The sequence below is a fragment of the Arvicola amphibius genome, chromosome X (assembly GCF_903992535.2).
Source record: "Arvicola amphibius chromosome X, mArvAmp1.2, whole genome shotgun sequence".
In the NCBI taxonomy this organism is placed as follows: domain Eukaryota; kingdom Metazoa; phylum Chordata; class Mammalia; order Rodentia; family Cricetidae; genus Arvicola; species Arvicola amphibius.
In genome coordinates this window covers 86,190,886-86,215,598 of record NC_052065.1, presented here as the reverse complement: position 1 = coordinate 86,215,598, position 24,713 = coordinate 86,190,886, and the positions used below count along the sequence as shown (strand labels likewise).

Sequence of the window (24,713 nt, the reverse complement as noted above, 5' to 3'; positions counted from 1 at the left end):
TGTCTTGGGATTTTTGATTATGAGGTATAATACGTGTGTATCTCAAATTAATACCTTAGAACAGTGTTTATAATAGTAGTATGTATTATATGTGATTACTATTATTGTTGCTTCTTCTTCTTAAACTATCAATGTATAATCCATGTGGGAAAGATCTTTATTGCTGTTTATTGCTAAATTTTCAGCTCCCTGCCTGGCAGCGGTGACACACGCCTTTAATCCCAGCACTCGGGAGGCAGAGGCAGGCGGATCTCTGAGGTCGAGGCCAGCCTGGTCTACAAGAGCTAGCTCCAGGACAGTCTCCAAAGCTATAGAGAGACCCTGTCTCAAAAAACAAACAAAAACTTTCCAGCTTCCCAAATTTGCATATAACACACATCAGTAAATGTGTCTGCAGACTGCTTATGAATAAACTAACATTACATGTATGCTTTTAATATTAAGGTAGGAGCAGAAAGAGCAGGTTCTGAGAATATTAAGAAGCACAAGCAGAAGAGATGGATGAACCTGGAGGCCATTGCATTGTTTTAAAAGCCATAGAAGAAGAGGCCTTAGTGAAAAATAATTGGGGAACAATGTCAAACATTGCTTGAGAGTCAAAGGAAAATTAAAGTAAAAAGAAATAATTACATTTGATAACAGAGAACTTCTGTGTTTTCCTTTCATATCTGGGTACATGCTGCTTTTCTTTTCTTGAAGAATGCTTTTATTAAGATGAATGACCACTCAGAACAAATCTTAAAAGTTTTCATCCTAAATTACCAACTGCCAGAGAACAAATAAATCCAGCACTTACCTAGTCCTGGCCAGAGCCACAAAGTACTCATCCTAAATACAATTCAGTACAGGTTTCTCTGACCTGGACACTCCTCTTGAAACAATCAAAAAAGCCTGCTGTTTATGTTCATGATGCTCGCCCTCCTAAGAGTGTCTGTCTCCTTTTAAAACTGTAATTACACCATACAAAACTCTTATAACTCAATAGAAAAAAGACATTTGAGTTAAAAGTGGAAAATGGTGTGAACAGGACTTTTTTGAAGAAGAAAATACTAATGGCCAATAAGGACAGGAAAAGATATTCAGCATTATTAGTTTTTAGGGAAATGTAAACAAAAACCACAGAGACACACCACTTCTCACTGGGATGTCTGTAATAAAAAGACTGATACGAATGGGTGCTATCAAAAATTTGTATAAATTAGAGGCCTCACACTTTGCTCTTGGGAAAGTAAAATGGAAAAGCCACTTTGGAAAGCAATCAGGATTTCTCAAAAGACTGAACTGAGTTTCAATAAGAACCAGCAATTCTATTTATAGGTGTATATATGTATGTATGTATGCATGCATGTATATCTATGTGTTCTTTGAAAACAAATATTCATTAAAACTTCATATATGATTTTTATGTGAGCATTATTCATAGTGGTCAAAATTGGAAACAATTTGTATGTTGCCACTTCTGAATATATAAACAAAGTGTGTTTATCTGTAAAAAGAGGATTATTGAGCTAGAAAAAGAGATGAAGACCAGTTAAATTAGTGTGTCACCAAAAGCCCCAAATCTTTAAAAGTCTCTGATGTTCTAACTCCTACCCTTATGCTGTGAGTTAAATTTTGTATCTTAAAATTCATGTTGAAGTCCTAGCCCCCAGCACCTTAGAATGTGTTCTAAATTGGATCATTGCAGATGTAATTAGGTAAGGTAAATTAATTAGGGTGGACCCTAATCTATTATGATTGATGCCTTTATTAGTGTAGCTCTCATCCCTCATAAAGACGCTTCTTTTTGCAGCAGATGGAGATTGTTAGAGAGATACACAACAGGTCAAAATGCAGAGAATATGGGATAATGGAGTGCCTAACTTTAAATGATATATCTGCAATGCAACCCATCACCCAAGGCTTAGGAAAAGTCACAGAAGAGAAGACAGAAAGACTGTAAGAGCCAGAGACCCAGGGCATCTGCTTTTAGATATTGTTTCCTATACGTGACAGACAGGGACAATGTACACATGAACTTGCCCGAATGAGGTTAGCATAATGATAAAAGCAGTTGACATGCTGACTTAGGGAAAATTCCACATTATCCCACTCCTTCAAAGTCACACTTCATTGGAGAAAATTAATATTCCCTTTCCCAGTATGTTTTAATTGTAGATAGCTTCTTGGTTAGAGGTGTCTTTTTTGTGTGTCTACTTTCCCTTCTTCATGGGATTTTGTCTGGCTTGAACCTATGCAGGTCTTAGGTGTGCTGCCACACTCTCTGTGAATTCATATGTGTGTCAGTCCTATTGCCAACATACCATTTAAAAAAATTCTCGTCCATCATAAATTTGTCTGGCACTTTATGCTGTAGCAATACTACCTTCTTTGTTGTTCCATTGTAGAATACCTAGTGTGTATAGCCCCTTTACATTGCTGCATGCTATTTTCTCCTGTAATATCTTTCAACCTTCTTGATCTAAATCCTACTTGACCTTTAAAATTCAAAGAACTTCACTTTTTCCAGGGATACTGTCTTAGTTGCTTTTCTTTTGCTGTGATGAAACACTATGACTCAGGCAACTTATAAAGGAAAACATTCAATTGAGCTTACAGTTCCAGAGGGTTAGAATCCATGATGGCATAATGAAGGCACAGCAGCAGGAACAGGTGAGTTCATATCTTGATCTACAGCTAGGTGATGGAGAGGCACACAGAGAATGGCGTGTGTTTTGAAACCCCAGTGACACATCTCCTTCAACTCAGCCACATCTACTAATCCTTTCCAAACAATTGTATCCCCTGGGGACCAAGTATTCAAACACGAGTGTGTGGGGCCATTTTCATTCAAACCACTACAGATTCTTCACTAACGATTGCCAACCACACTGGTGTAAGTGGCCTTTTTAAGTATTCCTATGTCCATCTTCCCAGATTTACATTTTCTATATTGTATTTATATTTGTAACTCACCTGTTTTTCCATACCTTACTTAATAAACTGTGAGCTCCCAGAGGTGTTGCTTAAATCCCATTGCCTACCAGAGTATATGTTGCTCACAGTATTTTCTCAACATGTATTTCTGAATGAATGAGCTTTTTTTTTCAACATTTATTCTTTCTTCTGCCTTTCTATAGCACCTACTGAAATGCTTTACGCATAGATGGTACTTAGTATATCATGACTTTCTCGGCTGGGCTCATTTGGCAATATCTGGAGACAATTTTGGGAAATGCTACTAGTATTTGTGGATAGATATCAAAGGTATTGCTCAACATGCTGCAGAAGAGCCTTCTCCACCTCCCAACAGGGTACTCTTCTGTCCCAAATGGCTATGCTGTTAACACTGAGACCCCCTGATCTTGACTGAGAGACTAAATCTACATTTTCTACCTTATACTCATGGAGTCACTGTAGACCACTAGTGCATTAAATTTACTTTGTCAAGAAACCTGGTTTTTGTGTGGTTTTACAAAGGGAGAGTATTGGCAACCAGGATTAAAACTTGGACAATTAAATGGCTTTCGAGCAGTAGGAGAATAGATATACAAATTATAATAGCTTCATGTTTGGGAATGTGATATAGAAACAAAAATGAATGAACTGCATCTGTCAGAAGGGATACAATCACATACGCATAAGTTTTTTTGTTTTTTGTTTTTTTGAGACAGGGTTTCTCTGTAGCTTTTGAGTCTGTCCTGGCACTCCCTCTGTAGAGCAGCTTGGCCTTTAATCCCAGCAATTGTGAGGCAGAGGAAGGCAGATCTCTGAGTTCAAGGCCAGCCTGGTCTACATAGTGTGTTCCTGGGCGGCCAGGACTATTACACAGAGAAACCCTGTCTCAGAAAAAAAAAAAAAAGTAAAAACTTAAAAAGTGTTGCTGAGAAATAAAGGATTTGGGATAAATGTCTTCCTTAGGTCAACTCTGGTTGAAGATATTTTCATTTCTACCAAGGTAGAAATTAAAAAGGTGTTTCCACAAGCCAAGTGTGTGTGTGTGTGTGTGTGTGTGTGTCTGTATGTGTGTGTGTGTATATGTATATGTATATATATGTAAAATACAAAGTCCACAAAAATCTCCCACTCCAACCTGGAACTTATTGCCAAAACTTCACAGAACAAGATTTCATATATGAAGGGGTTTCTTCACACTTTAGAGGAGGGTATTAAAAATCTAAACAACTACAAAAAATTGGTTTTCTGTGTTTAAGAACCTGAGCGCTGGATTTTTATTGTTGTGTACAAAAATTGAAAAATTTTTCTCTATTAAAATTCTTTTCAAAAGATTTTGGTGCCGAGGCTAGAGAGATGTCTCAGTAGTGAAGAGCACAGGTTGCTTCTCTGGAGGACCTGGGTTCAATTCCCAGAACCTACATGCTAGCTCACACCCATCTGTAACTCCAGTTCCAGTGGATCTGATGCTTTCTTCTGGCCTTCACAGATGCTGCATGCTTGTGGTTAAACATCTTCACACATAAAAGTTAAAACATTAAAAAATAAGGTGTCAGACTTTTTGTATCCCTATTTCCTTAGGATTCATCAATTCACCCATCGTACAATTATTACTCAGGGCTTACCTCAAGTGGCATGTTGTCTTTTATTAAGAAACCCTGGAAGAAAGAACAAATATAAGAGATAAGCTTTATGGGTTCAGCTTTGGTTGTGTTGAATTTGAGGTGCTTGCAGGATATCTGATTGGAGATGCTAAGAAAACAGAGCTCAATGTAGCCATCTGGGAAGAATTATAGAATTACATTCGTGGTCATATAGATGAAAGATACCATTTAGAGAGGGAGAGAGCATATTTATCTTCACTCTGAGATTGTCTGCCTTTCAGAGGTCAGACAGCAGAGCATGAACCCTACAAAGAGATGGAGAGAAAGCAAAACACGAGGAGGAAACGCAAAATGTTGTGATGTCACAGATACCACAGAAACCGTGGCAGGGAGAAGGAAATGGCCAATGGGGCTAAGTGTAGGGAAGAGGTTAGGCAAGATAAGAACCAGCAATGCTTTATTTGTTTATTTATCAAGGAATTTATTGACACAGAGATCATTGGTTGGGTATCTTGTTTAGCTCAGTTCTAGTGGAGGAAGGAAGCTAGATTGCTAAGAGTTGAGGAGTAAATGAGAAAGGAGAGAGTGAGAAATTGTAGACCCATCTCACCTGGAAAGTACATTTTCAATAAATTGACCCTGAAAGGAGGCATCGAGAGCTCTTGCATATGGGTGAGACACAGATTTTCTTTTAAGATGGTAGAAATCTGAGCATGTTTAATTGGTGGCAATACATGTGAGAGATCTGCCCAGCTTTCATGACTGACGTGAAGCAAAGAGAGCCAGAGCAGAAGGTGGAGATGTGGGTAGATACAAACATTTTCGTGTGTATTGGTCGACATTGCCCAGTGCTCTCAAATACAGTCTTTAAGCAGCACATATGCCTGCTAGGAGTTATAAAAGAGCTTATTTGGTGATTATTCAGTCCTCATTAAATGCTATTCACAATCTCCCCCCACAAAACTGTTTGCAAAACAATCTCATTATTGATCTAATTTGTTCTCTAGTTTCTAATGAGCTGAATATTTTAACCAGTTGTGTCTTTGAGTGTGACTGTGTGTATTTAATCTGTATCCTTTGCCTAAAGGATACTTTTATTTGCCTCAAATAACAACAACAAAAACAAAGTTAATCTGAATGGCGCACATATAAATATTCCCAAAATAAAATTCAGACTCCTTTTTCACTTTTTATCTCCTGACTATTATCCTCTCCTGTTCCCCCCACTCCCTCTGACCTCCTTTCTTTACCCATCTAGTCATCTTTTTATTCTTTATAAAATTTATTCAAGTTATTTGGTTTTGAAGACCTAATCTGTTTCATCAGGACTGCTTGCAGGGTTCTGGGTGATTATTTACAGGAACATTGGCTCCTAGTAGAAGCTATCTTTCCCTCCCCCGGTGAGACTCTTGTTTTTTAGAAGTACTTCACAGTTGAACAACTTTTGGTTCGCTGAACAAAAAGGTAAGTGAATCCCCACCCACCCCCACCCCGCCACCATCATCTTAATAGTGTGAGCAAAGATACGCATAAATGGTGGAGAAGGTACATCCAGTAGGTCCTCAAAATCTGCTAACTCGGGAGGAAATTCCTCCAGTGCCTAAGGCTTTGGTTCCCAGAACTCTCTTTGCTAGTTGGCCCTCTGCTAAAATATCCCTGTGCTCGGTGCGGCCCCTTTAAGAGTCCAGCTCCTCCCCGCTCCAGGGAAAGTTGCAGCTTTTTCCGCCTCCTGGGAGGGTGAGTAGGGCCGGCTGCCCGGGTTGCGGTCTTGGTCTTCACGGAGCTAGAGACCCTCCCTACCATTCAGCTCCCAGACCTTCGGTCACCTAGTAGCACCTGTTGCAGGTGACAGGTAGGTGGCAGCTAGTATTTGAGCGCCCCTTGCCCTCTGTCTGAGACTTCGCGGACCCCCAGCTCCTTCCCTCCCCCCACCGCGGGGGGCGTGTGTCCTGCTGTACCTTCTGAGTCCCTGTCCTCTGTCCCGAACTGCCACACAGGCACGTCTGTCGTGTCCGCGTCTCGGGACCGCACCCCCACGCCGAGCCTCCCGTCTGCTCCGGCGGTCCCTTCCTGCCACTTTTTTCTTCTCTGGGGCTGCTTCTGCCTGGTTTCCTCGGACCGTGTTTCTGAGTGTTGCCTTTGCACAGGTATCTCTGACCCTGCGCGCCCAGGCTTTTTCCCGCCAGCCTTGGCCCCTCTGGTGAGCTGGCCTGGTGCGGGCTGGGACGGGCTTTTAGCGGAGCTGTGTCCTCGGACTTGGCCGCTAGTCACCTTTTGGTGACTGTTTCTCCCAGGGCTTGGCCCCTTGCTGTTCTTGAGATCTCCGGGCTTCTATTTTCCTAGCTTTGTCTTGTCTGTCTACCACAGGTACAGGTAAGAACTGTGAGTTTTGCCTCAGTGGTCTCCCTTTGGGCTTGGAGCTGGAGCCCCAGCTGTGTACTTAAGAGCTGAACTCCTTTCTCATACCCGCTTCAAGCAGGCTGGGGCTTTGCTTTTGGGAGGACACTAGTGTTTCCCCAGCCTGTAGCATTGGAGAGGATGGGGTTAGAGGAGAACTTGATGGCAAAATAATTCGCTTAAAATTCTGGTAGCTTGAAAAAGTGATGGGTTTTGCTTTGACCAACCCTTCCTTTCCCTACTGTGCTGCAGCTTCAGGACCAGAGGACCTAGCATTCTAGAATACTGATTCTAGCAGGACCGACGCAAAGCCTTGTAAATCTGTGGGGAAAATTAGACTCCCAGGTGCCCTACCCCCTTCCCCCCGCTTTCTGCTTTTTGTTGCTTTGAGACAGGTTCTAGTTTAGCTCATATTGGTCTGGAATTCTTTATGTAGACCAGGCTGGACTCACACTGACTGGCAATCCTCCTGCCTCTACCTCCCAAAGTGCTGCCATTACAGACATTACATCTGCCCTCCGCTGCTTCTTATTTCACTGGATACTTTTCTGCTCTTTCAGCTTCATATCCCCGCTGTTCATAAATATGTTGATAATAAGGAGTTAATGAACTAAAGGGTAAATGTACCCTGAAGTAGTGAAAACAATATTTAATGGAGAGAGCTGTGGCAATTTTTTTGGGGTGTGTGTGTGTGTGTGTGTGTGTGTGTGCACCTGCTGGAAATTCTAGTGCAACCCCCCTCACAAAACTGGTTTGTGAGACTCCACTTGGGTAGCAGATGAACACTGGTAACATGATTTCAGATGCTGCACCCTAGGTCAGAGTGGTGAACTTGGGCTTGGAGGTCTGTTCTGGGATTGTTGGTCTCTGTGTTTATGAAGCACTCTGGGAGGTGTTCTCTGAGCAGTTTGCCGTCAAGATTGGACCTACTATGATGCTGCTGCAATGAGCACAAGTCAGGCACGGTGGGAAGTTCTCATATTATCTCACACGAGCCGCATACTAATTCTGTGCTGTAGGTGCTACAGTTAAACCATGAGCTGGTGAAAAGGAGACCGAGGGGCTAAGGGCAGTGCCCTAAGTACATTCTGACAGTGGGACAGAGCTTGGGCGAAGCTCTAAGTTTGGGTCCTCTGCTCCATCTTAGATGTACTGTGGAGGAGCTGAATCACCTTATTCATGTCTTCACCCGAGTTAATTTCAAGCCTGGGGTAGTTGCATGTTGCTGTTGTTAAGTGCGTCCCCCTGAATGTGCCTGGACAAATGAGACCTCCAAGGCTCTCAGGCTCCATGGTAATTTAACTGTCCTGAAGTTAGGAGAGCATAATCCTGGATTTTAGAGGTGTGTGCATGGATTCTAGGGGTCGGCACCTGATTCAACTTCTTCCTTTGCTGATGGCCAGGGAAGAGATGAAGGTGCAGCAACTGACAAGTTTGACAAAAGATGTGTGTGCGGCAAAGCCACATCAGGCAGAGTGGTGCTGTGCCCTTTCTGTTGGTAGTTTAGGCGAAGATACTTGGGAGAATATGTCTTCCTCAGTCCCAGCTCTGGAACTCAAAACTATTGTTTCCTCTTGAAAACTTGCCACTCATATCCCTCCTTCTCATTAATTCTTATTCACCCCTCAGGATGTAGCCTAAAGTCATTGCCTTTGAGACAGACTCATTGAATACACACGTCCTCCCCCCCAAGCAGAATGACTAGTTATACTATTTTTAAACACTTTGTTTGCACTTCAGCAAAGGTTCGAATACCACTCTGCTTTTCCATCTGGAAGCTTGTAATCTCTGTAGGGGCAGTAACTGGGTCCCGAAGCACAAATATTTGTGCTAGGGATCGGGGATGCCATGTCTCCAAGGGATTGAGATGTGGTGGTGACGAGATTGGAATGAGAAGCGACCATCCTGAGCTACTTGGTTCATTTTCCTACCAGTGGCTGAACTAGGAAGAGGATGTGAATTATCAGATGTCCTGAGGCCTTTCAGGACATTTCAGGGGTTTGTATGGAAGAGTTGTATCTCTGCTGGGAGGCAGGCACTGATCAACCCACTTAAAATGCAACTCCTTGCCTAAACATTCTTTCCACCTCTTTCCTGTATTTGTCTTGCTTATTCTTTTACCTCCACCCCATAATGCAAGGCCGTGTGGGTCAGAATTGCTTTCTTTTGTATTCAGCAATGGTCAAAGGAACCAGAGTTCTCAGCACATCACAGGGGTCATACTGATTGATGTTTGGTGACTGACTGAATGAATGATAGTGCCATTCCAGGAGTTGGAACTCTGTTGTGCTTTCCTGAACCTATAACCAAACCTTCTTGGTTTGTGACCTCATACATAAAAGGATGCCCAAGGCCCAGTTCTCATACAGCTTTCCTGATGTTTGTTTCCCTTTGAGATTCTATTCTTGATAACAACTTTGACCTAGTTGTAAATATTTCCTCTCTTTTAAAGTTCCAATTTGTTGGAGACAAGAGTCTTAGAATATATCTTAGGCTGGCCTAGAACTCACTCACAATGTATCCTAGCTGGCCTCAAACTCATGGTGATTCTGCCTCTGCCTCCTGAGTGCCAGGATTGACAATATGAACCAACATGCCCTACTCGAGCCGCCTTTATGTTTAAGTCCAGACCTGTGGGTGGAAATGTAAAGATACTCCTCTCCCTGGTTCATTTTCCTTACCAGTGGCTGAACTAGGAAGAGGGTGTGAATTATCAGATGTCCTGAGGCCTTTCAGGCATTTGGCAAAGTCAGTGAGAGGGTACAGACTGTGCAACAGGGAAGTGAAGAGCTCAGAAGAATAAAAGATGCCACAAATTAGGTTTCTAGTCTCATCGCCCTTGACCTTTGAAAGTGTAAGGTGGTTATTGGGTTCTGGACTGGCAGGAGAACTTCCGGTGTAATGCTGCCTTTACAGCACTACCTAGTTGTATACTGGTTCCATATAAGATGAAGCGACAGTTGTGTGGCAAAACAAAGGCGCTGTTTTCTTTAAATGCAGTTTGAAGTATCTAGAAAAACTTCTGGAATGCATTTGATAACGTCAGACTGGGAAGGGTCATCTCACCGTTTTTTGCATGTGTTAACTAACTCCTTTGAAATTTAAGTTTGCACAAATAACTGCTTAGGCTCTTTAAAACTTATCTTTCCAAACATTGAACACTGGAGTGTCTCAGCCTGCAGACTTTTCTCCACCCCAGACCTTCTCAGAACTTCATCCAGCACCATTGCTGTAACATCCCTCTGGGTGCCCATCATTCATGTTGCTCTTCTGGGCCTTCTTCTATGCTGACACCTCATGTTCTTAGTGACCTATTTGACATTTCTACATGTCACCTGATAGATGCCTCAAGGGTAGCGTGGCCAAATGAGGATTATTGATTGCCCTAACATCTTTAATCTTTCCTTTCAGCTTTCCATGACTAAGAAAAAGGGCACCATTATCCATTTAGTTGGTTGAAACAAGAATGTTGGCTCACCCTTGATTTCTGTCTTCTTCTTAGTCGACCACATCCAGTGTTTGAACTCTTGCTGATCTCAATTTCAAACTGTATCATGTATTCTTTCATATGCCTCCATCTCTTCTGCGTGCCACCCTTGTCCAAACCACCATGAAGTTTCACTGAACATTCTTCCCCCACCCAAGACAGGGTTTTTTTTGTGTGTGCGTGTGTAGCTCTGACTGTCCTAGAACTAGCTCTGTAGACCAGGATGGCCTTGAACTCACAGAGATTCTCCTACCTCTGCTTTCCAAGTGCTGGGATTGAGGGTGCTTACCACCACTGCCTGGCTTCACTGAATATTCTTACACAATGGTCAAGTATATGCAAATGTTTGTGTGGAATCACTTTGTATGGGCATGTGATGGATCTGTGTGTGTACACATGTGCTTGTGGTTGTGTACACAGAGGCCAGAGGAGGGCTTTAGGTGTCCTGTCTATTACTGTTGTCTTATTCTCTTGAAACAGAGTTCCTCATTGAATTTGGGACTCACCATGTTTTGGCTGTGCTGGAACCCCTGTCTTCCTGCTTCCACCCTCCTGTCCATTCCAGGCTTTTTACCTGGGTTCTGGGAATCACACTCTGGTCACCATTAGAACTCTTACCCACTGAATCATCTTCCCAGTCCCCGAAAAATCATTCTAGTAAGTGACCTTCTGGGTGAGGGAGATACTGATCAATGAATAAATAATTCACTTCACCTGGAGAGACAAGTTTTAGTCGTTTATTGCGCTGCCTGCTAACCACTGCTAATGAATTGTATATTCTTAAAAAAGAATACATTGAATCTTTCTATAATGTATACCTAGAACAAAAATTGATTCTATCTCTTAAATACATAAAATTATTATCAATGGAAGACAAATTTTACACACACACACACAAATATTTTAAAAATTGAACAGACAAGACACAGTTGTCATCTCAGAGGGTTTACATATTTACTATAAAGAGTATTTACTTATGCTTTTATTAAGGAGTAATGATCTTTTCAAAATCTCTATTTTATTTTTTTTTCCTATGGTAGAGATCAAAGCCATAATCTTATGCATAGTAGACAAGTACTCTAGCAGTCAGCTACATCCCCAGTCTGGGACAATGTAGAATTTGCCCCGAAGAAGCTTGACTATGATGGGAAAGAGACAAGGCTCAGGGGAGATCAGGATATTGATTTTGTGTTGCTTTAACTCCAGGATAGAGAGAAGCCTGTTTATGAGTAGAACACCTAGAGTTAGATGGTACAGGGTCCCTGAGGAAGCTGGGGTGCAAGATTATGTATATGTGTTTGCATCACATTTACTACAAATGTGTACAACTTTTGTAAATTATACATCCAGAAAGCTACGAGAAGTCGCTTTGTAATTTGTCTCTACCTCAAGTCACAGAGGCTGGTTTCCTTACTTCCAGCATCACTCAGCAGCCACAGGTCTGGAATCATTGTGGACAATCTACTTTGAGAGATTTGTCTAGATGACTATGTCAGAAAAGGACAGGATCAGAGATTAAACACTGCCAGCAAGTGAAGAGTGGAAATGAGAGATCATAGAGAGTCTCGTGTCTATGACCATCTCAAACTACCTTCAACTCGAGGTTCTTTAAAGAGATGGAAAACTATAGTATCTGCACTATTTTTTGTTGTAGCTTTTTTTTGGGGGGGGGGGTAACCAGGTGTATCTTTGTGTCTGCGTCTTTAAATTATTTCCAATGACATATCAGAAAGCTTGGTTTTATCTGTGGAGGACACACAGTGAGGACGTTGCTATGTGCTAGAAGCCCTGAATTAGGTCTGGCCATCCATACACTTGAGATGGAGTGGAGACAGACACTGTTTTTCCCCCCTGGGGAACATTTTGGTAGGAAAGCCATGGTGTAGAATGAGCGGCGGGGCTGCGTCCCGCCACCCGGCTAGCTTTACCCAAAATAATTACATGGAAACTGTATTCATTTAAATACTGCCTGGCCCATTATCTGTAGCTTCTTATTGGTTGATTCTCATATCTTGCTTTAACCCATATTTAGTAATTTATATAGCACCATGAGAGGTGGCTTACTAGGAGAGGTCTTAACCTACATCTATCTTGGAGAGGAGAAGCATGGCTACTGCATATGGCGACTGCCTGAAGCGTCTCCCCACTCCTGCTACCCAGCATTCTGTTCTGTCTACTCCGCCTACCTAATTTTCTGTTTTCTTAAAGGGCCAAGGCAGTTTTTTTATTAATAAAAGTAACACATAGACACTCCTCCATCATTTCCCCTTTTTCTGTTTAAACAAAAAAGAAAGGCCTTAACTTTAACATAGTAAAATTACATATAACAAAACAGTTATCAAGCAAAAATTACAGTTACAATATTTAAATCTATTTTATCTTTTATCATAACTAAGGAAAACTATAACTATTGAACCATTCTTTAACTCCATCAAAGACTCCAGAAGGATATTAAATGCCATGTTCTGTAGTCTTTGAAAGATATAAAGAATGTCTATCTAACTGAAATATATCTCTATATATCTAGAAAATCTAATAACATGACTACAAGCTTAACTATTATCAATGATTATCCATTGACAACCTATATTTCCTAATTATACATTACATTTTTAAATGAACTACATAATTATAATACCTTAATCAAGATCAGAAATACATATACATATAACAAATTGACCTTAAAATCCATACCAATGCAAATTATTCATATCTATATCATATCCCCCTTTAAATGTAAAAGAACATTTATAAGCAATATTTGGGAATACTCCGCCTACCTAATTTTCTGTTTTCTTAAAGGGCCAAGACAGTTTTTTTTATTAATAAAAGTAACACATAAACACTCCTCCATCACCATGGGTTAAACAATGCATCATAAAATTTATTACGACTGGAAAAAGTTAGGTAAAGTTTAACTTTTGACAAATCAGCTTCATTTAACAGATATCACCAGTTCCTCAAGAAAGCATGATAGTACCTTTTATATCTTTCTTGTAAATAATTGAACATTGGGGCTGGAGAGATGGCTCTCTGGTTAGGAGAGCTTGCTGCTCTCCCAGAGAACCTGAGTCTGGTTCCCAGCACCCTCATCAGGCAGAGTACACATGAACCATACATTCACAAATAAAAAAAATCATTAAAAAGAAAATCAACAGCGTCTTTCTGCAATTTTGTTAAATCGACAACCAAACATTTAAAAAAACATTTGTTGCCAGTGTGAGTAGACCTTTTTCTTTTGGACCTATCTGTCCATTTGATCTCCTCCCTTAAGGATTATTTGTTTGTATTCTGTCTATTGGCTGTTTTCCTCTCTTGTCTGATACCACTAACCACTCTTCTTTCTCAAGGTTTGGAGAGTGCACAGCATCTTCTATCAATACTCATAGCCATTACTTCAATCACATTTCTGCTTTTTTCTTATATATCTCAGTATGCTCAGGGATAGGAGGATATTTTTAATACTTGACTCAGTAAGAGTTAAAATATAATTTTATTGCTTCTGCTTATCTTAATTCCTAGAGAGAATATTTTTGCTTGTCTTTTTCTCCAGACATTGTTTGTATGACTATATAAGATATTCCCATCTATTTACCCATCCTCTCCATCTTTATATATTTATAGGTTAAAAAATACAAATGAACTCATAATATATATTTTTTATTTAATGTACTACAGTAATATTTCAGTGTCAGTACATAGAACTGAGTTTTTAAACAGCAGCATAGTTTACCATTAATTGTATTATATATATGATGGATTTTTTTCTGCTCCTTTAGACATTGTTCATCCCCAAATCTCTCTCCCTATCTCTCCCTATCTCTCCCTCCCTCTCTCTCTCTCTCTCTCTCTCTCTCTCTCTCTCTCTCTCTCTCTCTCTCTCTCTCCCTCTCTCTCTATCACATCTTGAATGTCAGCTCAATAGTTTTTCCAAATGTAATAGCTCTCTTCAGATGGTCAGTTCTGTTATATTAAACATAGTCAGTAGTGCTAATGACTAAAAGAATTCTAGGAAGAGAAGGACTAAGAATTCTCCACTGCATTCGGAGATTTCCTGGTTCTTTCTGTACTAGAAGCAATTTCAGGGTGCTATGAGGTGGAAAGGTAGACTCATGAGTTAATAAATAATTGGAGAGATGAGAAATTGGAAGTATTGAATATGAATAATTCTTTAGAGAAATTTGGTTCTGATGAGCAGAGAAAGGGTAACGTCAGGAGAAGGGTTGAGATATATAGAATCCACTTTTCATTTAGTGTCTCTGGAGGCTGATAAGAAGGGTGGTATAACTGACACAGTAGAGTCCTTATGCCTCATGGGAAGGGATCTGGAATTAGGTGGAGGCTCATCATGAGTGGGCATAGATGAGCATACTTTTCTAGATTTAGCAACAGGAAGTTGTCTGTTGACATAATTCTCCGTGATAGAGAAGAAGTAAGACCAGCCTCTTGGAGCAGGAGTTGAGGAAGACAAGGTTTGGGTCAAGCAGGTATTGTAGAGAATAGGAGGGCAAGCCAGGTCCAGAGAAGCATATTTGTGGTGCCAAGCAGTGTTAAGGCGAGCTTGGTGATGAAAAATTCATGTGGATAATAATCTACCAGGGTGAGTCTTTTCTTCACTGGATCCCAGAAGATCTTCTGAAGGCATAAAAGCACACAGGGGAGTTCAGATGGGTTAGGCTTTTTAAAACTTAGAGATGTGTAATGAAATTAAGAGTTAAGGAGGATGCTGACAAGAGTGCATTTGGAATAATAGACTCTAAACTCTATGAAGGGAAGTGAAGACAGGAAAGAGCAGAAAGATGAAAGAGGGTTTGTGGAAGTCTGTCAAGCGAGGGTTGGGAGTAGGAATGGCTTGAGAGATCACTGAGTGAACAAGATAGAAAGATAAGGTGTTAAATTCAGAGAGGAGTATTGAATCAGTGATATCACAGGTGGAGAAGTTCTGGGCAATAACCTCTTGGGTGTGGTTGAATGATAAGTGGTATTTTTGTTGCCAGCTCATTCATTCAACAAATATTGATTGAGTACATATCGTAGGTCAAGCAGCACTCTAGACACTGAAGGTACAGAGATGAACAAAATAAAGTTCCTTTTCCTTCCTTCTCCACACTCTACAAGACCCATGCTCCCATACAGCTTACAGTCTAGTAAAGGAGCTCATCTATGTTGAAAAGTGTAACATTTCTAAAAGAAGATAACTTCATTGCTAAGCAGATTCCTCTATGTGTAATTCTACTTAGAGCTAATAATAATACCACAGCCAATATTTACATATGTGTGGCAAAAGAAAGTACATCTAGATATTCTGAGTGCTTTACTTTTCTTACATTCTACTTGCTTCATTATGGGAATTAGTTTCTCTTCCCCCTTAGAACTTTCAAAGGAACTTTCATGTATCTCATCAGTTTTGAAAATAAAGAAATATATGAATCTCCTTTGGATGTTTTAGTGGTTGTAACTCTTTTATCTTTTTTTTAAACTGTAAGGACATTGCTTTTGCAGCACACCAGATGCTGATAATGCATGCACTAATCTTGCACTAGGGATTTGAAGTAATGTGTCAAGTAATTATGGTTAAACAGTCTAGGAGGCAAGGAAGACTTGCAGTAAGTTAATATATTACATTTCTTTTATATTTTGTAATTTTCCCTGTCATTTGTGTGCACACATTCACATACATATTTATTAACATTTTATTTGAAAGAAATTTACACTTTAAAATGATCTGCCACATATGCAGCTCAGGTCAAGTTCAAATACAGGTTATTTGGTTGTGTTTAAGGTTTCTATGGCCATAGCTAGATCACAGCATCCCTAAAATTAAAAAGAAGCCAAATGCATGAAATCACAGCTAGGTGTGAACATGGCTAGATTAGTCATGAGCCATCATGATTTCTCATTTAAGAGGATGGCGTGGGTGCTTTTTAGGTGACGTGGCCTGCAAGAAACAGATGCCAGTTAGAGTTCAGTTTAGAAATCTCCACCATCTGTGACCCTGGCAAAAGAACAGGGTCTTCCCTGTGGGCTTTCAGCCTTATCAAAGCTTATTGAGTCAGGAATGATAATGAAGTTACAAGGTGATAAGCTTTATTGAAAAATTACAGCCTGACCACACTTAAAAATGAGTATAAATGAATTAATTTTATAGTATTCCTTTATTTTGGGGTATAAGGCAAGGATGAGTCCGATAAAACCAAATTCAGGGCTTTGTCAATGCTGTTCCACTGAAATACATCCCAGGTTCTTGGATTTTTGAGACATGATTTCCATACAAAGCCCAGACTGGCCTTAAACTCAGGTCTTGTTGCCTTGGGCTCTGCTTACTGGGATTCCAGGTATGCACCACCATGCTGGAGATTTCTGAATTTTGAATACTTTTAGGCTCTTAGAGAACTAGATTTTAGTTCAGAAGGTGGGGAACTGGATAGCCCTCCACAATTCAGCTTTATAGGCCCTTATGGAATCTTCCTGGCTTCCATGAGAGGAAAATTTTCTAGTGCAGACTTTGAAAGTTAGAGAATTAATTTTTTTTCATAATAGCTATTTTTCTCGTTGCCAGGTGAGACATTTGGACCCATGGTCTTATTTGTTGTTGTTGTTGTTTTGGTTTTGTGATATAGGGTTTCTCTGTGTAGTTTTGAAGCCTGTCCTGGAACTCGCTCGGTAGACCAGGCTGGCCTCAAAATCACAGAGATCTGCCTGCCTCTGCCTCTGCCTTCCGAGGGCTGGGATTAAAGGTGTGCACCACCACCTTCCAGGCCATTGTCTCATTTTTTGACCCACAATCTCATTTTTATGATATGTAACATTTCTGTGAATCGTGCAGTATGGAGAACTGCCTCTCAGATTTGTGGCAGGTTTAAGCCCTGAGAAGCAGGGTATTTTGAATGTAAAATCATGAGAATAAGGCCACAGCTTCTGTAAGAGTGGAGTGGGGTATATAGCTTCCTTTTAGGACTTATCATAGTTGTATACAGTATCTGAAGAGGAAATTTCCTCAAACCACTTGTGAACAGTATTTGATGATTTGGAAAGTTAACTATGTAGATACCATCTGGGGAAAGCTGTCCCCACATAGGATTCTAAGAGCTAACTAAGGAAATTTCATTGTGGTTACTTTTGCTTCCCTCAGTATGCTGCCACTGTTCATTAGCAGAGATGTGGGGAGAGTGGATCTTCCCCCATCTGTAGAGCAGAAGTCAGTGGGATGCGAAAATAAGCCAGACTGATCCATTAGTAGGTAATGACTTTAAAAACCTACCTCAAGTTCCCAGGAATAAAATGTCCCCCTTTCCAAATGTCACTGTGCAGAACACTATTTCTAGACTATAAAGAGAGGGTACAATCTAATGGCTGAGACCTTGGACTCTGGAACCTGACTGCCTAGTCAGAAAACCAGACTGTCTCTTCCAGGGTATATAACCTTGGACAAGTTATTTGCTTAGTCTGTGTCTTACGTTCCTCCTTTGTAAAATGTACACAGTATTTTAGAACCTGCCTCATGGCATGATTATAAGGACTAAGTAACTCCATGTGTAGAAAATGTTCAGAGCAAATATAGAAGTGTTGGCTGCTGTCACCTTCAACATGGTTAAGATACAGCTGGTGTGTATCTTAAAAGGAGCTGAAACTTCAAACCACCAAAGCACATACATGCACACCCGCATTATAGAACCCATTTAGAGAAAGCACATACATGCACACCCGCATTATAGAACCCATTTAGAGAAAGGATATTTGAGATCCTAAACCTTCGTGGGGAACTGTGAGCTGGTTGTAAATTTCTCACCATTAAGGAAAAACAGAAGACAACTTTGCCACTCTAGATGGTTGACAGCAGGCCCAGAGAGGTGAAGGCCTGGCGCATGTGTGAGAGGAGGCTGTGCTCCCAGGATGACCTGGTGGGAGGCTGGACTGCTGCGGACTCTGGGTACTTACTGTGAAGCCTCACTTGCTCTTTGATTTAGGAGCCATGGCTTTGAATCTTTTACTTTGTCTCCATTCCTGTTTTTCTTTTTTTGATCCTACTTTAAAAATGTATGATATTTTTCTATGTTTTATGTATCTTTATAAGTCACTTTAAATCCTGTCTGGAACAGTGTATAAATAAATATCTTTAAAAACCGATCATATCTAATTACTAACATTTGCTTAATATTTATGCTTACCAGTCTACATCCATGCAGAGAGGTACGGGCAACTTTCCATCTGGGCAAGAATACTGATTAGATTTCTCAAATTTCATAGAAAGATGTCAAAACAGCCATATGCTCATATATTTTCCAAAGCATATGGTTAATAATAATTAAAACTAAGTAGCTAACAATATTAGGTTCTTATTCCAGGCCAGACACTATGCTATGCCTTTTATTCATGATACATATTTGAATTCTCATGGCCCCTGGCAGGGGTTCCTATTATTGCCATTCTTTCAAGTGGGAAACCTGTGTTTCAGGGAGGTCAGATAACTTTTGCAAAGTCTGAGAAAATGTCGTGAAATTTGAACATAGGTAGCCCGGCTTCTGAGCCAGTGCTTTCCACACAGTTGTATGCTATATTGTCCTTAATTAGAAATCTAGTCCATCAGAACTGCACATCCTCACAGGAGAGGCTATTTCTGTGTTATGGAACATACACTGCCTGCACATTTTACCTCCATGTTACCTTTGCAATTTTCTCCTTTCCCTCTCTACTACTTCTGCGCTCTGGATTTCTTTCTTGTCCTGTTTGCCCAGGATTTATGCCACACACTTCTCAAATCAATATTCTTCACACCTCTTTGAGTGCTCTAAAATGTCCTGGCCTCACCTGAAACACTTCAGTGTGTCTCGTTGTCAAAAGCCAGGCTTCTGTGCACAACGTGCCAAGCTCTCCAGACCTTCTGCCCCTTTAACACCCTCCCTTTATAATTTGTCAGTCATTAGCACTATGGTGCTTGTTATAGTGTCTTGCTTTATGCCTCCATGCTTTTTCCTCTTGATGGAAAGCCCTCGTTTTACTGGCAAACCAGCTGCTCCCCATTAAACTTACATTCAGTTCATGTGTTCCTGCTGATAATTCGCTTCCTAGTCCCATTTCGCCCCAGCTGAGTTAGAGGTTCCAACTTAATATTCTCATGCTACCATATGTATGTGTGTGTATATGTGTAATTAGCCTTTAGAATTTAGAGACTATTAATTTTTAAATTGTTGATAATTTTATGTATGTGTACAGGGTATTGTGATATTTACCCCATTACTGTCTGCTGTCCCTCTCCCACTGCTGACTCCCTTCTTTTCCCTCACTGGTTCCCCTCTTACTTTCATTTATCATTATTATTTTTGGTGTCTATCTTGTGAAGGTAGCCACAGCTGCTGTGTGTAAATGATGACAATGATTATATCATATCCACAAGGAGGTAAGTTTTCATAGAACTCTTCCCAATCCTCTGGCTCCTGTAGCCTTTCTACCACTTCTTCCAGGCCTCAGAGGCAGTGGCAGAGTTGACCCATTTAGGGCTGAGCACTCAACAGTCAGTCACTTCTCAGCACTCTCTGCATTAGATATTACCAACTGCAAAAAGAAAATTCTCTGATCTGGGGTAAGAGTAGCACTAATCTATGGGTATAAACATAAATATTTAGGAGGTGGTTTAGCTGCATGTACGTTTAACAAAACATCAGTATTACATTGTGGCCTCTCTACCTACAGGCTTTTGATCAGGTTGACAATAATAGGCATGTATTTCTGACTGTGGAGCAGCTAGAAAGTGGTTGGTTGTGCCCTAAATACCCATGCCACTGTTATCCTTCTCTGGCAAGTCATGATTGAATCATACAGATTTCACAACTGGGTAAGACTGTAGATGATTTTTCTCACCCAGCAGCCTGCTTGGCGTCTCCCAGCACCATTAATGCTAGCTTCTGGAACAGAAGTTTCCCGTTTAGTTCCAGCTTAATTAGCCAAGTACACAGTTTCTTCAGCAACAGTGTCTTATCTGCTTCTGCTGAGCAACTGAGAGCAATGACAACATTTAGAAGAACCTCTGGGGGCTCCTTGGACAACAATTCATGGGAAGTTAGCCTGTATTTGGTCCTGGAATTTCATTTTAAAAATGTATAGCCCCTAAGAACAACATTGTGTATCTACTATGCATATATTTATTTCTTTGCTTATTTTTTTAAATGACTGTATGTTCAAGTGTCTGGTTCTCTGACTGTGTGCTCTTTGTGGGTATGGCCTATGCTTTATTCCTTTATCCTTAACTAGCTTATATGGTGTTTAGAATATTGTTGGTCTACCCATTCAGTGAACGTTTTGTACACAGTACAGATTTCAGAACTCTAAACCTGGGAAAGAATTAGAAATCATAAAAATATTCAGAGGTAGCTACTAGGACAGTAGAGGGTGCTCTCATGGAAAAATCTGGCTAGATAAATTTATACTTACAAATCCAGCAGGCAGAATGGGGTTGAATATTCATGGATATTAACTGTGACAGTGCTTTTGGTTGATCTCCATCAGGTATTGCTATTGCCCTAGTGATAGTTAATGGAGTTCACGCTGAAATGCACCAGAAAGAACTTTTAAACTTTTGAGATGCCAAATCTAACAAGTTTATCATTTGAATCTGTGCCAAATTTCAGTAGTTTGGACTAGATAGTTAATACATATTTATTTCTATGAGCATATTTATTAAACACTTCTAGGAGAGACATCACCCTAAAATGGAAAGGAACAGTTGATACAAAAACCAACACAGTATTCCAGTGTGGACATTGTATTGCAGCTAGTTCCTTTGTGGGTAGCAGCATCCAGACAGGATTTCTGCAAGCACTGAATCTCTAGAAGCTAGCTTGCTTGTTTTTCCCCCGCCTCCTCTCTGTATTAACCCATTTCTCCTTCCCATTTCCATCCCTCTTCTCTTTTTCTCTTCCCCCTCTTCTTTGCTTCTCTTCATCTACCCCCTTTTCCTTGCCTTGCTTTTTGAGAGACAGTCTTTCTAGGTAGCCTAGGTTATCCTAAGTTGTGATTCTTTTTTCAGTGTCACAAGTGTCAAGTGAAAGCTTTCTTTTCTATTTGGCATGGTTTTGTTTGATTGTCTAAGTTCTAGAGATTGACCACATCATCTGGATTTTTTGTCTTACTTTACCATGCTGTAAAATCAACTCTTGTACCTTTACATTATCAAATCAGTAAATCCACATGGGTGCTGGACTTTTAAAGCCTTAAGAGCTATGCTTCGTCCATGTTTTGGAATGTCATACATATAAGAGGTATTAATTAAGACAGTGATTTACAACAGTCTGCCCCAAATATTGCCATTTTCTTGGTGACAAATAATAAAGTCTGCTTAGACATGTTCTTTGAAACTGCACAGATTTCTATGCTGCATTGTGTGCACAGGACCACTGCATCGCAGGCATGAGAATGATTTGTTTCCTAGTTAACCTTACCTTGCATGTCTATATGCAAGCAGATTCAGAAAACATAGGGCAGGTAGTTTGTAAGAATGGTTTCCCTCAATTCTCCTGTAAGCAGCTTTTCAAGATTTTTGATTTCTTACCATTCTTATTTCCATTTTAACCCATAAAATATGTACATTTATTTAGTGCCATACAAATGGCATATTATAAAGCATGTAGAATACTAGGAATAAGAAAGAGTGAAAGATAAATACTGTAAAGAAGGCTTTAACGTTTATTAAAGGCAAACATGTTTGCACTCACTTTGTTGAGAGCAGTGATATTGAATGCTATACTATATTATGATGGTGCTGGAGAGAGGGAGAGGTTTCTGTGAGTGTGGGTGTGCAAGTACTGCAGCACACGTGGTGAGCCAGAGGGCAATCCTTGGGAGCTGGCTCTCCCTATCTACTCTGTCCCCCTCTTGGCGTTTCTTCTTGATACACTGTGGCACAAGTTCTAATTGTTCTGAGTGAAAACCCAGAGCCAGATATTAGGGGGCTGCACAAGGAAACCCTGTCTCAGAGTCAGATATTAGGGGGCTGCACAAGGAAACCCTGTCTCAGAGTCAGATATTAGGGGGCTGCACAAGGAAACCCTGTCTCGACCCAGCTGGTCTAGAGTAGTAAGCAGTGGGTAGTATAGTGATATTTTGTGTTTAACAAATAAAGCTTGCCTGAAGATCAGAGTGCAGAGTTAAGCCACTAGAGGCCAGGCAGTGATGGCACACAACTTTATTCCGGGACTCAGGAGACAGAAGCAGAGGGACCTCTGTTAGTTCAAGGCCAGCCAGGTGGTGGTGGTGCAAGTCTTTAATCCCAGCACTTGGGAGGCAGAGGCAGGCGGATCTCTGTGAGTTCAGGGCCAACCTGGTCTACAAGAGCTAGTTCCAGGACAGGCTCCAAAGCTACAGAAAAACGCTGTCTCAAAAACCCTAAATAAATAAATAAATAAATAAATAAATAAATAGAAAAAAAAAGGAAAAAAAGGCCAACCTGGACTACACAATATTGAATCTATCTAAAAGAGAAACAGCTCACACAAAGGTGATCCCAGCACTTGGTATGACATGCCTTTAATCCCAGCACTAGGGAGGTAGAGACAGGACTGATATGGCTTGTTGATGGAGCAGCGGGGCTGTCCCGCCACCCGGCTAGCTTTACACCCAAAATAATTACACGGAAATTGTATTCTTTTAAACACTGCCTGGCCCAATAGTTTCAGCCTCTTATTATCTAATTCTCACATCTTGCTTTAACCCATATTTAGTAATCTGTGTAGCACCACGAGGTTGTTTCTTACCAGGAGAGATCTTAACATGCGTCCATCTCAGAGAGGAGAAGCATGGCGACTGCCTATGGCGACTGCCTGAAGCGTCTGCCATCATGCCTTCTACCCAGCATTCTGTTCTGTTTACTCCGCCTACCTAATTTTCTGTCCTATTAAAGGGCCGAGGCAGTTTCTTTATTAACCAATGAAATTAACACATAGACACTCCTCCATCAATGGCTGGGCAGAGAGAGGAATATAAGGTGGGAGGAGACAGGAGCTCAGTGCAGTCTGAGGATTGTTCCTTCAGTCTGCGGATGCAATTTGAGGACAGGATCATACTTTTGGTCTGAGGATTTGGTAGAGGTAAAAAGTCTCTCTAGTGACTGGCTGCACTGCTTCTCCGTTCTTTCAGCCTTCACCCCCTAACATCTGACTCTGGGTTTTTATTCAGAACAATTAGAATTCATGCTACAAGAAGCAAGAAGAAACGCCAAGAGGGGGACAAGGGTAGATAGAGCCAGCTTCCAGAGCTGTGGTGAGTGCCTTTACCTAGGGAGCCATCTAACCAGCTGTTGTGTGATGTTTTTGTTCTTTAACTCTTTGGCTTTTTGGACGTTTTGTGGGGGGGCTCACCACCCAGCTCCCAGATAAATCATTCATGGAAGCTTTTTCTTAGTTATGAATACCTGGCCTTAGCTTGACTTGCTTCTTTCCAGTGTTTCTTTGCTTAAGTTATCTCGACTACCTTTTGCCTCTGGGCTTTTTTCTTTTCTTAGTTTTGTGTATTTTACTTTCACTCCTGCTCCATGGCTGGCTGGGTGGCTGGGTGGCTGGGTGACTGACCCCTGATGTCCTCCTCTCCTTGCCCTATCTTGTTCCTTCTCACTTCTGGGATTTCTCCTCCTATGTTTTTTCTCTGCCTGTCATCTCCACCTATCCTTGCTCCTGCCTCGCTATTGGCTGTTCAGCTCTCTATTATATCCAAAATACTTTGTTGGCTATACCAGCTAAATAACAATGCTCATAGTTCCATATATTCTTTGTTCAAATATTTTGCTATAATTTTACCTTTCAAGCTGATCATGCTGCAGTTTGTATTTTTAACAAATTGTGAAAAATTTCTTGAAACTCTCTATTTGGAGGAACATGGGAGGAGGGGTTGGAGCAAGAAGAGGGAGGGGAAATGGTGTAATTATAGTTCATACAAATCGCACAGATGTGGTACATCTCTGTAAAATTATGTAAATCAATATTTAAAATCTGGTTCATACTGTTCTCTATTTGAAAAACCTTGAAATAAAAATATTTTAATGTCTTAATTAATTTAAAGCTTCCTAGAACCCTATACATAATTTGTGATGGTAAAAATCCATGATTACAAAAAAGAAGTTGTACATTTAATCTTAAAAATTAGAAATAATATTATAAGATATAATTGACATATGATAATCTATATGAAACTAATAATCAGAATATTTATGGAATAATGTATGATAATGTAGATATCCATTGCTTCTTTTTCCTGTTATAGTCTGAATGTGTTCTCCAACAGCCACATGTTCAAAACTTAATCTC

General features: G+C 40.5%; 1 protein-coding gene across 2 annotated transcripts in view; it reads left to right on the top strand.

Moving 5' to 3' along the window:
- The first annotated feature begins 6,268 nt into the window (after positions 1–6,268).
- The window catches only part of Sytl4 (synaptotagmin like 4), a 62,067-nt gene continuing 43,622 nt past the window's right edge, over positions 6,269–24,713 (top strand). For both annotated transcript variants that reach the window (XM_038316297.1, XM_038316296.1), the window contains exon 1: positions 6,269–6,390. The gene's annotated coding sequence lies outside the window, so the exon portion shown is untranslated. The remainder of the gene's footprint in view (positions 6,391–24,713) is intronic.